This window comes from Neofelis nebulosa, chromosome 8 (genome assembly GCF_028018385.1).
Source record: "Neofelis nebulosa isolate mNeoNeb1 chromosome 8, mNeoNeb1.pri, whole genome shotgun sequence".
In the NCBI taxonomy this organism is placed as follows: Eukaryota; Metazoa; Chordata; class Mammalia; order Carnivora; family Felidae; genus Neofelis; species Neofelis nebulosa.
Genome location: NC_080789.1, coordinates 49,561,483 through 49,578,557, shown reverse-complemented (window position 1 = coordinate 49,578,557; position 17,075 = coordinate 49,561,483).

The window sequence follows — 17,075 nt, the reverse complement described above, 5'->3', positions numbered from 1 at the left end:
GACTCTACTAATTCTCAGGGATTAAAAGTTAAAATTTACTGACTGAAGCAACAGGTAAACCTCTTAAATTCAAACTTACTCAGGTTTCCTATTTCTTTGACTCCATATTTAAGAAAACATAGGGTGCCTACCGGGCAAATATATAAAAATTAAAATTCCAAATACAATTTAAAAATACCAAATTGTAAATAAACCAATTTTACAAACTAAAATATTGTGTCTTTCCTTGCTTTTTATCCCAAATTATTTCCCCTCCTAAGTTTGAGGAGTTTTAAATATCCAGACTATTTCTTAAGTGGTAAAAATAGTGTTTATTTACAAAACAAAAACCCATGAACAGGCCCAGATCATTTAAATAAGAGCTTATGGAGTTGCTTTAAGCTGTTTGTGGGAAAATGTGATTAGTGTACCAGTAATTTGTGTTTACATAGGAAATAAGGGTATGGGTAAGTTTGAGTTAATTTGTCAACCTTTTGTCCTGACAGGAATACCCAACCTATTTTCCCTTTCCCTAGAATTCAAGCCACTGGAATTGTGGCTTAGATAGGTTTAAATTAGAAAGGAAGGAAGGAAAGAAGGAAGGGAAGGAGGGAGGGAAAGGAAGGGAAAAGAGAGAAAGGAAGAGAAGGAAGGAAGGAAAAGAAGGAAAAAGACAAAAAGAGACAGACTCCATCTTAATAACATCTATTGCAGATGGCATTCATTTGTCAAATATTAAATGCCTAGTATCTGCCAGGTACCATTTATGTACTACAGATATAGAATAGTGAACAAAACAGATGTAGTTCCTATCCTTACTGAGTTTTTAGACTAGCTGGGAACACAAGGTGTTATATAAGTCATCATATGAACAAATCATAATTGGAAATGTGATAAGTTCTATGAAGTAAAAAACATGTGGTGCTAAGTGTGTGTGTATATAATGGAAGAGTACAGGTTGTGTTGTCTTGTATGAATTAAGAATGCCTTCCTTAGGAAAGAAATAGCTTGAGCTGAGGAAGGAGAGTATGGACTGAAATCCTGGAGCTGGAAGAAGCAAGGTGTCCACGAGCAATTAAAGGAAGGTCCTTGTGGCTGGAGCCCACTAGAACCACAAGAATGAGAGAACTTGGTGTGAAATGAAGCTGGCAAAGTGGTTTGGCCCCAGACTGTGCCAAGTCTTGTAGATGCTGTTAAAGATTCTGGTCTTTATCCTGTTTGCAAGGGCAGCAACCAAGGGGTTTTAGGGAAATGCTGTGAACAGCCTGGCTCTCCCTGAATGTCTTCAGTAGAATGTATTTAGAAGGGCAAGAATAGACGAAGGAAGACAATTTGGAAGTGTTTGCAAAAGATGGCAGAATAGAGCAGACCAGAGAACAGGGATGGAGATTTACACAAGATGGGTTGAAAGGCTCTTTAAGAGGCAGAAATATTAAGGTAGAAACAACAGTGGTGTTTCTTTGTATATGAAAAGTAGCTAGTGCTATTTTAGTGTCTGATTTGCTACACTGCATCAAAGGGAATTATAGTATCTCATTTGTTCTAGAAAAGAGAAGGTGAAAATTAATGCCTTTGGTTACAGAATGTGACATCTTAGTAAGCTATTTATCTTTTGCTGAAATTTGAAGCCTTGGAGTAAAATCTCATTTGTGAAGTCAGGGAATTATTTAGATTTAAAAGAGATTATAAAATAAGTAATGAGGGAGAAGGGGGACTGTAGAGGTCATGACTAAGCCAAATACTCCATGAGGACAGCTACTCTCTTGGGCTCTGCTCCCTCTTTCCTTCCATAGAAAGCAAACATGTGCTCTGTAGGGCATTTGGGGATGCCAAAGCAAAAACCAAAACAAAATGACTTTTTTTTTTTTTTTTTTTCAAAAAAAGAGGGAGAAGGAGATGAGTCTCTACTTTGAGGACTTTATGTTTCACTGGGAAGATGAGATTAGCAGGAAACATTAATGTGAGAACGGTAAAAGACAAAATTCAGAGCAAGTAAAGGTCACTGTGGATAAGAAAAGCTTCAGGGAGGTATGTCTCTAGCCAGATCTTGATGGAATTCAGACTGGTAGAGAGAAAAAGAGCATTCTATGAGAAGGGAATTTCCCTAATCAAGACAACTCGTATCATTCATTCATCTGGTCATCTAATATTTACTGAGCACTTATGTATATGATTTTTGGCATAAGGCAAAGAGACAGGCTTTTGCAGAGTAAAGAACTGGAGACAATTCCTTTGAAAGGTAAAGGCTTTTGTCTTACGGTTTCCTCAAATGTGCCGTGTTCTCACCATGTTCTCACAGCACACGTGCTTTGTCAAGAATGCCCTTTCCAATCTCCGCCTCTTCATGTGGGACTCGACTCAGACCAGACGTCACTTCCTCTACAAAGCCATCCTTTACCTGAGGTTGGGCAAAGTGGCCCTTACCAAAAGCTGACCCTGGCAAGCTTTTCTTCGCATCTGGAAGGAATTCCAATGAGAAGGTGAGTGGAACTGAATTGAGGAAAGCAGTGGGATCCTTTCCCCTGTGTCCCTCCATCTTTCGCTTTGGACATATACTGCGAATAAAACAGAGTGGTGTCCAGAGATAGCACATTAGTAGGGGAGATAGATATTAAGCAGATAACCACAAAAATGTTAGTTTTAAATTATGAGAAGTGTCAGGAAGGAAAGGTAGCTAGATTTTGTGAGAAAGAACAACAGACTGGGTGGTCAGCAAATACCTCATCTGGTACAGTGCCATTTATGTGGTGTTTGTAAGGACGAGGACAGCTCAAAAGCCCCGGGAAGAACAACCCAGAGCATAAGTTCGAGGACAGAGAGAAGGCCTGTGTGTCTGGAATTTGGTGAGCCAGGGAAAGGATGGCACAAGATGAGGAGGGAGAAGAAAGCAAGACCAGCCCAGGAGAAGGCAGCACAGACCATGTTGAGGGGTTGGAAACTTGTTCTGATTACACCAGGAAGCCGCTGAAGCATTTAAAGTAGATTTTGAAACAGTCATTCTGGTTTCCTGTGGAGAAAAACTGAGGGGACCAAGCGGAAATGGTGAGATTTCATGAGACAGAGAAGCCCTAACTGGCTCCAAGAAGTTAGGGAGAGATCATGTGATAGGATTAATAATGGTCCCAGACCATGTGTTCTGTTTCAGGCGAGGTGAGGTGGGGATAAGACCATGCATGATTCTGAAGACGCCATTTGCATTGTTATAAAACTCAAGTAGAATAGGCTGAAAATATGTGTGTTTTAAATGTGACCATATAAAAATTACAAATGGGGAACCTGGGTGGCTCAGTTGGTTAAGCGTCTGACTTGATTTTGGCTCAGGTCATGCTCTCACAGTTGTGAGACTGGGCCTGGCATTGGGCTCCGCACTGGGCATGGAGCCTGCTTAAGATTCTCTCTCTCCCGTTGCCCCTCCCCCAGGCTCGCTCACTCTTTCTCTCTCAAAAAAAAAAAAAAAAAAATTAACAACTATTAAAATTTTTTACCTGACAAATTGAGAGGACTATTTCCCTACAAAATCTTAAGATTTCTGGATTCATTTAATAAATCTATTACGGACTTTTTAAATCAGTAAGAAAAGCACTAAGAAGTCAGTGAAATAAATGGGTAAATGACATGTTTAAAAAATTTATATGAGAGGGACATCTGGGTGGCTCAGTCGGTTAAGCATCTGACTCGGTTTCGTCTCAGGTCATGATCTCACAGTTTGTGAGTTCGAGCCCCACATTGGGCTCCATGCTGACAGTGCAGAGACTGCTTGGGATTCTCTCTCTTCCTCTCTCTCTGCCCCTCTCCCACTCATGCTCGTTCTCTCTTTCTTTCTTTCTCTCTCTCTCTCTCAAAAGTAAATAAACTTAAAAAAAATTTTTTTAAAACTTAAAAAAAGTTTTATATGAGAACCATAAATTGACTCCAAAAAACAATTTATGAATGTGAATCAAAGTAATGTAAATCCAAGCAATGAGTTTATTTTTAACCCAAGGGGTATCAACAATGAATAAAACAATGATGTGCCATGATAGCAAGGGTGTGTGGTGGCACAAAACGCTCATTCACTGCAAGTGGGGTGTAATTAATGGAGGGTAACTTGGCAATCAGCACTAAGAGCTTCAGAAATGCTCATTTGCTTTTACCTGACAAATCTACCTCCAGGAATCTATCTCACAATAATCCAGGATGTAAACAAAGATTTATGTACAAGGATAATCATATCTAGTATCACAAACACAGGGAAAAAAAAACCAACTTGTATCCCTCAACAGAGGATTACTTAATAGCTTATGATAAATTTATGTTTTCATGGACAAAATGTTCACAGTGTAATAGTAAGCAAAAAGCTCTTCCTCAAAAGAAAAGAGGACATACAACTGAATTCTGTCCCCTTCAAAAGAGGCGGAGACAGAGAGATGGCACAGGATAAACTACTAGGAGGAAATAGACCAATATGTTAAGAGGGAGTTGATTTTCATTTTCATTTTCTTTAGCTATTTTTCATCAATTTTCGTGAGCACTTACATTTTAATATTTAAAAAAAACCCAATATGTCATTAAGCAGAAAAATATTTGGAAGGGATAAAACTAAAAGAAGACGCCTATGGACTAGGTGAGCAGAACACTTTAATAATGAGGAAAGTGACTTCCTGTATTCATTACCTATTGCTGAACCATTTCCACTCCTACTAGTTGCTGAGCTCTTTCTTATCTCCAGTTTTCACTGCTGGAATGTGTTCTCTTCTTGGCCTGGCTAATTCCCACTGTGCTTCCTCTGTCCTCCCTGTCCCCCACCTCAGTCACCCTTCCTTGGACTAGTGGAGATGCCCCTGCTGTGGTCTCCCATAATGACCGCAAAGCCTGCCTTCATAGACCTTAAACTTCATTGTTAGAACTGGTTTAATTGTTAACCTCTGTGTACCATGAGGGCAGTGGACTGTCTTTCTCGCTTGCTATGGTTATCCCCAGTGACTAGTATAGAGTTTGGGACAAAACGGAGCCTCAATAAAGACTTCTGATTGAGTATGTGGAAAGGGTCAGAAAAAGATGTGCACAAAAGAGGCCATCAGTGTCCTTTCAGAAAGAGGCTTCAAGAGAGTAAAGGAAATGGAACGGATCATTAAGTGGCTAAGGAGGCTGGCAGTGAGGAAATGTGGGTGCAGACCCACTCACAGCTCACACAGCACTTCCCTCCTGGTGGTTTTCTCCACTCCCCATCTCTCTCCATCACATCACCCTGTTTTATTCCTTTAAAGTACTTATCAGCATCTGAACTATCCTGTTTATTTCTTTAATGATTACTTATTGTCTGTGTCCCCCAGTAAGTATAACCTCCATTAGAACAGGGATCATGTAAATTCTTGTTACCGCTGTATTTCCTATTGCTTTAAACAGCACTTGGCACATAGTATTTGTTTGGCATGCAAATATTTGCTGTTGAGAGTAAGGCCTATGTATATTTGGAGGAAGTGAGGAAGAAACTAGTAGGGAGGAGGACATTAGAAATGTTATATGCCAGAAGGCAAATAGGTATCAACCCTGAATGCTTTAGAGTGACTAACTAGAACCCTGTCCTGGGATTATGAAGTTTCCTCTGGGTTCCGTAGGAAATAATGCTATCATTGATTAGCAATGTCTGCCATGGGTATAAGAAGGGGCAGTTCAGTGGTTTAATAGACTTTTCTGTACTCCAGTGTGTACCGCTTCAATTCTAGTCTTCACACATGGACACTGTGCTCAGGATATGGCTGAGAGTTAATATACAGGGGTTTGGGTTTGGGTGTGTACGTGTGTGGCTTCAGGAACCAATATAACACGAAGAGCATAAATGCTTTTTATATCTTAGAGTTTTTCATATCTTACTTGCAGCTTATTAATTTATTCCTTAATTTATTTTTAATGTTCATTTATTTTCGAGAGAGAGAGGATGAACAGGTGAGGGTCAGAGAGAGAGGGAGACACAGAATCAGAAGCAGGCTCCAGGCTCTGAGCTGTCAGCAGAGAGCCCGATGCGGGGCTTGAACCCACGAACCGCAAGATCATGACCTGAACCGAAGTCAGGTGCTTAACCAACTGAGCCACCCAGGCATCCCTAATTTGTTCTTTACTAAGACATTTGGATGTATGTGTGTGTTCAGTAGATGAGAGAAGGACAAGAAAGTATTTCCTTGTTACCGTAATCTCCTTTCTTGCAACTTGCATTGCTCGATCTTTTGGTTGATGTCAGAATGGTAACTAATTCTGAGTAAAAATTCATTGGCAAGCTCAGGCCAGCAGAAAGTAGAGACGATAACAGTACCAGATGAAAGTAGAGGCGAAGCTGCAGGTGAGTTGTTTTTGTTCTGATACTTGCCGTCTCCTTTTAGGCTTGGAATCTGCAAATCTCTTACTCCCTGGGCTAATTATTTCCTCTTGAGAACGGTAAGGCCTTTTATCAAGATGGCCACATCCCTGTGTGTCCTGGCACACAAATGATGAATAATGGGACTGATTAACCCAGTGACCTTCATGAATGATAAAAGGAGAATATAAAGACGTGAGGTTTTGCCTGCTCTCTGAGAATCAGCTTCTCTCTGGACTTTCCAGAGGCATACTCCTTTATGACAACTCGTGCTCTGCACTTATTTCTTGTCTCTTTCATGCATCATGCTATCTTGAAATGTGATTTTAAAACCCAGTACGGAGTGCTTGACCCACAGGCTCTACATCAGGATCTGATCAGCGCAGGCCATTTAATAGTGTTCAGATTAACCTCTGGGCACCGTGAGTGGCCACTGTGTTGCAAGTGTCCTAGCCCCTAGGTTTAGAGGGCCCGCCACTCCTGCCACTTCCACCTTTTAACTCTGAGTAAGTGCTCGCATTGATCTTCCCCTGAACCAGTGCCAGAGAAGAAGGAAGACTGGTTCTCTGTTTGGAAGTGGCTCAGGCAGCAATTAAAACCACTTTAGGAAAAACGGCCCCAAATCCACTGTGCGATGCAGTATCTTTCCTCCTTCTTCCTGGCCCTATCTGGGATCAGTCTCACTGTTGATCCCTCATTTGACCTCAGGAGCATATCACCACAGTGGGTCTACAGTTCAAAGTGCAGCACTGTGTCTTGAAAAACAAATAATCCAGTGAAGAAATGGGCGGAAGACATGAATAGACACTTTTCCAAAGAAGACATCCAGATGGCCAACAGACGCATGAAAAGATGCTCAACATCACTCATCATCAGGGAAATACAAATCAAAAAGCACACTGAGATACCACCTCACACCGGTCAGAGTGGCTAAAATTAACAACTCATTAAACAACAGATGTTGACAAGGATGTGGAGAAACGGGAACCCTCTTGCACTGTTGGTGGGAATGCAAACTGATGCAGCCACTCTGGAAAACTGTGGAGGTTCCTCAAAAAATTAAAAATAGAACTACCCTACAACCCAGCAATAGCACTACTAGGAATTTACCGAAAGGATATAGGAGTGCTGATTTGTAGGGGCACATGTACCCCAATGTTTATAGCAGCACTATCAACAATAGCCAAATATGGAAAGAGCCCAAATGTCCATCAACTGATGAATGGATAAAGAAGATGTGGTTTACATATACAATGGAATACTACTTGGCAATGAGAAAGAATGAAATCCTGCCATTTGCAACAATGTGGATGGAACTGGAGGTTATTATGCTAAGTGAAATAAGTCAGTCAGAGAAAGACAGATATCAATACGTTTTTACTCATATGTGGAATTTGAGAAACTTAACAGAAGACCATGCAGGAAGGATGGGGAAATAACAGTTTCAAACAGAGAGGGAGGGAAACCATAAAAGACTCTTAAATACAGACAACAAACTGAGGGTTGATGGGGGGAGGGGGCGCGAGGAGAGGGGGAAATGGGTGACGGGCATTGAGGAGGGCACTTGTTGGGATGAGCACTGGGTGTTGTATGTAAGAGATGAATCATGGGAATCTACTCTTGAAGCCAGGAGCACACTGTATACACGGCATATTAGCTAACTTGACAATAAATTATATGAAAAAAAAGCATCAGATAAAGAAAAAAATTAGAGTATAGCACAGAATGTCCTTTTTTAGCCAATCTGAACAATCTTTCAACAGGAAACAAAACAAAAAATAAAAACAAAAAAACAACAAAGTGCAGCACTGTGGCAGGCAGAATAAAAGCTCTATCAAAGATATCCACATCCTAATTGCCAGAACCTGTGAATACAGTAGATTATATGATGTTATAGACTGAAATGTGTGTCCACCAAAATAAATTCCTATGTAGAAGCTTGTGATATAATAAGAAACATACAGTTGGTCTTTGTCCCTAGTTCCTGACACAGAACTCCTAAAACTCTTGTAATTTCCCAAGTGATAAGGGCGATAGCAACATCTTTTGTTATAACATTTGGTCTTAGTCCCCAGTGCCTGAGAACAAGAGCTACTAAGACCCTAGAGTCCTCACACAGGTAAGAACGTCTTTTGGTATGCTAATGAGATGTCTGGTGGCTGGGGGCCCATAGATAGTGTCAGGATGGGGGCTGGTCCCCAGGGAGACCAAGCCATGAACTTGCAGCCCCTCTCCCCACCATCACCCACATGCTGACCTCTGGGAAAGGAAGAGTGGCTGGAAACTGAGTTAGTAATCAATCATGCCTACATGATGGAGCCTCCATTAGAAGTTCCTAAAGTGCAGGGTTCAGAGTTTCCAGGTTGGCGAAGGTATCCATGTGCAGGCAGGTTAGTGCATCCCCACTCCACAGGAACGGAAGCTTGTACACTTGGGACACTTCTGGAGCTTACCCTATGTACTTCTTCAGCTGGCTGTTCATTAGTATCCTTTATAATAAATTGGTAAATGTAAGGGAAGTGTTTCCCTGACTTTTGTGCATATTTACAGCAAAGTATTGAACCTGAAGAGGGTGTTGTGGGAAACCCTTACAGCTGCTTGGTCAGAAGCATAGGTGACAATCTGGGACATGTGACTGACATCGGAAATGGGAACAGTCTTGTGGGATTGAGCTCTTACCCTATGTTGTTAATTAGTCTGCACTAATACTAACAGTTAGTGTCAGAATTGAATTAAATTCTAGGACACCTCACTGGTATGTGGAGAGTTTGGAGAATTGGTTGTTGCTAAGGGAAACCCCCATGCTTGGTGTCAGAAGTATTATAAGTGGAGAAACAGTTTTCTTTAGCAAGCCCTAACTTTCAATGTGACTGATTTTGGAGACAGGGCCTTCAAAAAAGTCATTAAGACTAAATGAGGTCATAAGGGTGGGGCCCTACTCCCATAGGACCAGTGTCCTTATAAGAAGGGACACCAGTGCTCTGTCTGCCCACAGACTCAGAGGAGAGGTCGGGAGAGGAGACAGTGAGAAGGTGGCAGGTCATCTGCAAACCAAGGAGAGAAACCTCACAGGACACCAACCCTGCCGGCACCTGGATCTTACACTTTAAGCTTTGAACTTCCAGAACTATTTGAAAATACATTTCTGTTGTTTAGGCTACCCAGTCTATAGTATTTTGTTAAGGCAGCCAGAGCAGACTAATACACATGATAAAGATGAATTAAAACTAGAGATGGAATTAAGTGTTACTCGACAGACCTTTCGATGGGGAGAGTATTTTGGCCTATCCAGGTAGGCCCAGTGTGATCACAAGGGTCCTTGGAAGTGGAAGAAAAAAGCAGGAGGAGTCAGAAGGAGATATAATGATTATTTATGAATTTAGAGAGAGGCAGGCTGGGTTTAAAGATGGAGGAAGGGGCCATGCGCCAAGGAATACAGGTGAGATCTAGAAGCTGGAAAGGGTAAAAAAATGTATTCTCCCCTAAAACCTCCCAACAAGTAACACAGTCCTGCTGACATGATTTTAGTACAGTGAGACCTGTACTTCTAACAACTGTAAGATAACAAATCTGTATTATTTTAGGCCATGAAGCTTGCGGTATTTGGCCACCAAGAGAAAAATCAATATTAGCATGTTAAGGCATAATATCTATTAACACTTTTAAAATAGTATTTTGGATATGCACATATCTTTGGGATTCATTTCCTTGTGAAAGAAAAATTGATGTAGAGAACAATAAGGTGACAAATTATATTCCATCTATAACCCGAATATACTGCTGCTAGAACACTAGAACCAAAGAGCATATAACTTGCACTTCCACGTTCTTTTGTTTTCTTTGCCACAACCGAACCAACTCACCAGAGGCAAAAATATGAAAGGACTCTGTATGTAAATGCAATTCACTATCTGAACAAAGCAAAATTTAAGGCAGCATAATACCTGCCTGCAAAGGAACTTCTGAATAACAGATAATTTCCTCCTTTATCAATCATTACTTTGGAGTGTGTGTGTGTGTGTGTGTGTGTGTGTGTGTGAGAGAGAGAGAGAGAGAGAGAGAGAACAAATCTGGGATCATTTGTGGTTTCAGGATGCCCAGCTACTGAAGGCAGCTTCCCATTACTGTATCTTGAAGAATGGCTCCACCCTTCTTTCTGGCTTTTCTAGTCTCTCTTGTCAGTACTCTGTTTTCATTCATTGTTAAAACAACCGTTAAATCTGTGCCTACCTCTGAAAAGGCCTTTCTTAGAACTGATCAACTTTCTGAGTTCTCCTGGATCCTAATACTTCATTATCTCTGGGAAAATAATAAATGAGAGTGTTTCTGGTCATGTGTACACATTCTCCTTTTTGCAATTGGAAGGAGGTGAATCTCTTCCTCAGGCCCTTTCTGTTCTCTGGTCCTCTATGCCATTTTAGATTTGTATCAATTGCTTCCATTTACTCTTTCAACACCTTCCTTAACAGCTCCTGCTCTTTCTTGCAGCTTTAGACATTAATGCTTTTTAAAGTTGCCTTTTCACAGAACATACGTTTTGAAAGACTCTAAAAGAAAATATCAGTCTTTAAAATCAAGACTTAAGATGATTATGTGCATTTAGGCAGATGTAAATATTGTAGTTCTTCTCTCCTGAGTATTTCCAAGCAGTGCTAGAAGTTTTAGCAGTGGTTAGAAGGGGCTTATGCTGCAAACGGTTTTAATGGTATCCTGAAGTGCCTTTACTCTGGACATAATTATTATATGTAAAGGGTAGCAAAAAAGCAATGATCCAATTGAGAATATGTCTTCCTCTAATTTTTACATCTTACTTATTTCAATTTTAAGACACAATTTGGTTGAGGTATTTAAGATTTTCTTATGGTTTTGAGTTGTTTAAATATTGATACATATATTTCCAAACGTGACCTCACTGGAGAGCCAGTGTTTTTGGTTAACAATTAAACAAGGTTTACAAGCTCATTAAAAAAAAAAAAAAAAAAGATTCCTACCACAGCCAAGTTAAAAAAGAATACTGTGCACAGAGCTACTTGGCTTACTGTCATTGGTTTGCCTGTTGTGACATCAGGTGATAATTTCATTATATCTTTTTATTTCTGCCACTGGGCAAATGAGCATGTTGTTGAGACTTAATCATGCATGTTTACATTTTTGTCCTCTGACATCAGCCATTCATGGAAACCACCTGGGTATCCAAAAATCTGTATTTATGGCTTCATTCTATTATCGCTGTACATTATTCATCCACTAAATATTTATTGAGTGCCTTTGTTCACCATTGCATCTCAGTCCCTAGGATAGGCATAAAAGTTAACACTAATAGTTCCAAATCATTAGGAACATTAAGTATGTGCCGGGCCCCGCTCCATATAGTCCTATGATGTAGTTACTATTGTTATCACCGTTTTATAGCTGGGGAAGCTAAACCACAGGAGGAGGAAGTTACTCACACAAGGCCTCATAGCTATAGGTGGTAAGAGCTGGAATCTGAACCCAGACAACTCACTCCAGATTCTGTGCTTTTAACCACTATGTTTATAAAACAGTTGCTGAGTAAGTGACTGAGCAAGTGACTGAGCAAGGCAAATTTTTCAAATTTTGCCAAATTTTTCAAAACTATTGGGGAGGGAGAACTAGACCCCAAAATGAAACTCTGTGGCCTATTTAGGACTACTCCATCTTCTCTGCCACTCTGCTCCACTGATGTGGAAGGGCATCTGCACACAGCCTCAGACACTGGGACAACTGAGTGATTCCAGCACCACTGAGCTGCCACAGAGGATGTTGTGAGAGGTAATGAACATGTGTAGAATGTTCGAGGCATGGGTGAAAGACTCAGAAGAAATGGAAATTCTTATTAAATTATTGCTTTTATAACATTATTGTATTTTTTGAGATCTTTGCTATGGATTTACTGTGCTCCTCGCCTAAGTCTGAGTTTGTAAAATAGTTACAAGAGCAGATGTGGTTGCTAAGAATCTAGCATTGCCCTCTATGTAAGATTTATAGGCCTGGAACACACAGTGCTGAGGCTTTTGATCAGAATCTTTCAAAGTTATTGCACACGTGCACTTCAAGTAGAAGATCATTCTAAGTACTTTATAGTCATTCTTCACACAAAGCATCTTTGTAAGTAATTGGGAACTCTTTAATAAGCTTTGATTTCTAATGCTGTTTTTAACTTGAAACTATATATTATTGTAATCCTATTGATTTTTGTAAGGACCATGGGTGATCTAAGCATACTTAAGTCCATGACAACTCCAAGATGTGACTAGACAGAAAGGGATGGAAAGCAGCATTTATTGAGTGCTGTATGCCAAGCTCTCTGGTTAGGGACTTGACCTTTACCATTTTACTTAATCCTCAAAACAGCCCTGGAAGGCAAATATCTGTATTTTATACATGGGAAAAAGTAAGATTCAGAATGTTTACATAACTCCACATCTGGTAAAGGCTAGAATCAAGATCTATTCCCTGGTCTTTTTTCACAGTTGTTGCTACAACCTCACAAGTGGACTAACCAGCCCGGGGGTCAGTGAGGGCTTCCCAGAGGAAGCAGAGTTTGAGCAGAGCCTTGCAACCTGAGGAGGAAGACTCCAGCTGAACGAGGAGAGCAAGGGCATTTCAGGCAAAGGAAAGGAAGTGTGAAAGAGCATGGTGTGCGTGGAGAACTAAATATAGCTCTGCAGGCAAGAGCACTGTGTGTTTTATGAGGCTTGCAGGAGGTTCAGTTGTAAAGGTAGGAGATCCCAAAGGCCCACCAATACCAGGTACAGCAGGTGCAGAAACACCTGTAGAAACTGCAATGCCCTCTCTCAAGTTCCCACTGATCAGAGGAAATAACCAATTGATCGCATTGATCGGGTGGAATAACCAATGGATGTTTCCTGAGATGGCGTCTTAATTTCCAGCTAACTTTTCAGCTTTGATTTCTCATAGTCAGCATTCCGTGTCACTGACAGGGTCCACTTGGCTCAGACAATGGGAAAGATGCTAGGCTTCTTGCTTTCTAGAGGCTGAGGCATCATTTCATGTACAACTGAATCTATCCTCCATCACCAAAGTTGTAGAAAGAAGGTGCTTTAACAAATTTGAGCATCTTTCACTCAACTAAGCTCCATGAAAATAGAGACCGTAGATTTGTAGTGTATTATTGAACCACTACTGCCTAGCACACAGCAGTTTCTTAAATAATTCTAGATTTTGAAAACTTCTATAACGTTCCTATAAGATTTTTGTTCATTTAATACATCTAATTTATAAATCTTTCCTTATATATTAATATATAGTCAGAAACATTTTTTTTTCTTTTACAGTTTTTAAATATGCTCTTCAAGGAACCAGAGGCAGGAAATATTCAAGCAAGTTGCACATATCAGAAAAACCTTTGTGTTAGCTGAGAACTATACCGTGTAATTTCATCAGACAATATTGTATTTAAATTTTAAAACTGTCTGCTATAAGGTGATGTCACCATAGCTGTGATGTTTTAGATGGTATAATGCTTGCCTTTATCTTCTTTTTATTGATTTTTAAGTGTTGTACATATTTTAACTAGTAGTGGTTTTACCACAGTCTGAGGCTCTTAGAAAAAATGTTCACTTTTGCTAATGAGAAATGGGAAATGTGTTGGAGTTCTGAAGTTGCATTCCACATACTTGAAAAAAAATGTGTGTGTATATATATATATGTATATATGTATGTATATGTGTGTGTGTGTGTGTGTATATATATATATATATATATATATATATATATATATATAGTGAGTTCAGTTGTGTGATTCAGTCAGTTTAGGTACAATTTATCCCAAATGTCTTCTTCAGTACATAGTACTATTCTTTACAAAATGACTAAAATTAAGAGCCTTTAAATAACCTTTATTTAAGTGATAAAGTAATTGTGTATCAGTTGGAAGCTGTGGTAGACAGCCTGGAAATTCTTGGATAGAAATTCCTCCGGCTATCTTCCCCAAATTTTATGGCTTTTAAATAATATTGCTATTGTGTAGAGTGCTTCCCAGCAGGTGTTGGGGCAGAGAAGAAAGAAAAACTGGACAATGTGGATGTGTGATATGGTAGGGAAGATTAGATCACTATGAAAGAGCTTCCAGCATTAGTACCCTAGGCATTGCACTGGGTTAGTTTAGAGATGGAGGAAGTTCAGAAGAAAATGATGAGAATGATAGGAGGAGTAAAAATTCAATGAGGCATGACTAATGGAACTAGAAACATTTGACCTGGAGAGGATAGAAGGATACAAAACGAGCTTCAAGTATCTGGACAGCTGACAAGTAGAAGGGAAATTTGCCTTGCTTGTATGGTCCTATGGCCCTATGTGGAAGCTATATGGAGTCTTGTGCCCCCAAATAAAGAAGAAATCACAAAGATGTCCAAAGATGCAATAGGGATTCTGGTTCAAGATGGCAGACAGAGCACATACACATATCTCCTTTCTGCTCTAAAACCCATAGAAATGTCAGTAAAGAGGAACAGAGAATAATAAATTAAAGACAGCCCTCAGAGCTGGAGAAGAGGCATCTGGAAACTAGAGATACAGACAAATTTCTTGAAAGTAAAAAATACTTGGAATTATATTAACAGATTAAATCATATTCACAGGAGAAGGCTGAAGTAGGGGCTGGAGCTATTTTTCCTGGCAGCAGACCCACAGAGGCTCTGTGGAGTGTGAGAGGGAAGTTGGAAGGAAATCAACTGTGGAATAACTGTGAGTCACAGCCCACATTCCCCTTCCCTGTGTCACATGCTCAGGCTAAAACCAGAGGACTAATCTTTAAAATAATTGAGACTAGCCTGCACGAGAAGGAGCCCTAAAAGGGGTAATGCCCACTCTAAATAAAATTCTCCTCATTTGGGCTGGCAAATGGGGGAGGCAGGAAGGGGGGCATCCTGCTTCCTCCTCTTTCACCTCAAGGTCTAAGGTAAAGCCTGCTAGTCAAAAGGCCCACCCATGTGGATAGAAGATGGGACCTAGGCAAGGAGTGCTCTCTGTATTAAACAAGCTGGTCTGCCTCAGTCATAAGTATGAACTGATGGCCAAGAATCATAAAAATCTGGGGAAAAGTAAGGACAAAAATGAAGGTTGAAATAAACTGACCCTGGAAGAAATGGAAATTCAGGAAGTAGAAATTATCTTTAAAGTTATTCTATTTAGTTTCTTCACAGAATAAAATTTCAAGAAAAAGCATTCATAGAGCAAAAATACATTGCTAAGAAAAAGAACAATCAAAGCCAAAAGAACAATCAAAACCAAAATTTAAAAAAATATTATCAAAGTTAAAAATTCAATGGAAAAAAGATGGAAGAAGTTCTCTCAATATAGAGCAGAACTTTTTTTAAAGGGATGGAAAATATGGGAGACAAATTAAAAGATTAGAGAATGGTCCAAAAGATCTAATACCTGAAAGGATGTTTAGAATAAGTAAACAGACAAAAAAGAGAACAAGAGAGAATTTTCTAGATGTGAAGAAACAGGACTTCAGTTTGTAAGGGCCTAGAAAATGCAGAACGGGATGAGTAAACAAACCTACCCCAAGACATGTTCTTTTAGACACTGACAAGAGAGGGAAGATTTTAAAAGCTAAAAGAGTACGTCACTCAAAAATAAATGAGAGTCCAACTGACATTAGATAGATCATCCGCAATCCTAGACATTAGTCAAAAAAATTAAGAAGCATGACTGCAAAATGTTGAGGGAAAAATGTTTTTGAACCTACAATTCTCTACCTGGTCAAACTATCAATCAAGACCGAAGCATTTTCAAACAAGCAAGACCTCGAACCATTTACCACCCATACACTATTTCTGAAAGAATTACTCAAGTAAAACAAAACCCAGGATTGTAGTGAAAAGTAATTCCGGGATGAGAACTTTGATGCTGGCCTAGACAGCCATCAGTACTAATTAGAAGTCAGAAGCTCTGTGAAGAATGTTTCTCAGGAGAATATGGATTTCTTCTAACAGAGTGGTTAAGAAGCTGAGTAATCTCGTGACAAGGCAAAAGCATACTGGGTCATTATGATATGGTGCCACCCTAACCCTCTCCCAACTTTAAAGTTCCTTTCTACTTCTAATAGCAAAGGTTTATTGATAAGAGTTACATCTCCTCTATAGGTTTAATGGTACTACTTGGTTCTGCAGTGGATTTTCTGTAGAAATATTATTGTGAATACTACTTTTTAGTTTTCAATTAAAAGAATCAATTTATAGACGATGCATCAAAATTTAATTGTAGTTGCAGAACAAATGTAAAAACAATAGTATGCTAGAAAGGAGGTTTAGAGAGGGGGTACAGAGGTGGAGGAAAATGTAGTGATTTTGGATTTCTTCATCAAACATAAAGTGAATTAAGAGATATCATATCTATGGGAAGTCATAGTTTTACACAGATTGTTTCAATTTGTTTATCATATTGACATCACATGCATGCAGGATAGCATAGCTGTTAAGAGCACAGACCCTGGAGCTAAAACACCTGGGCTTGTAAGTTCCTCCATACTTCAATTGGGAAAATTGCTGATACATGCCATCAATTATCTATCTGTCTATCTATCTGGTGCTTATATTAGTCTGGCACATTAAATCAATCAATCTATCTATCTATCTACCTATCTGGTGTTTATATTAGTCTGGCACATTGAAAGTGAAAGTTTTCAATGAGATGATAATGATGAAGAAAAAACAACAAAGAACTAAAAGTTAACATTTCAATGGGCAGAGACTAAAAGGAGAAGATGTGGTCT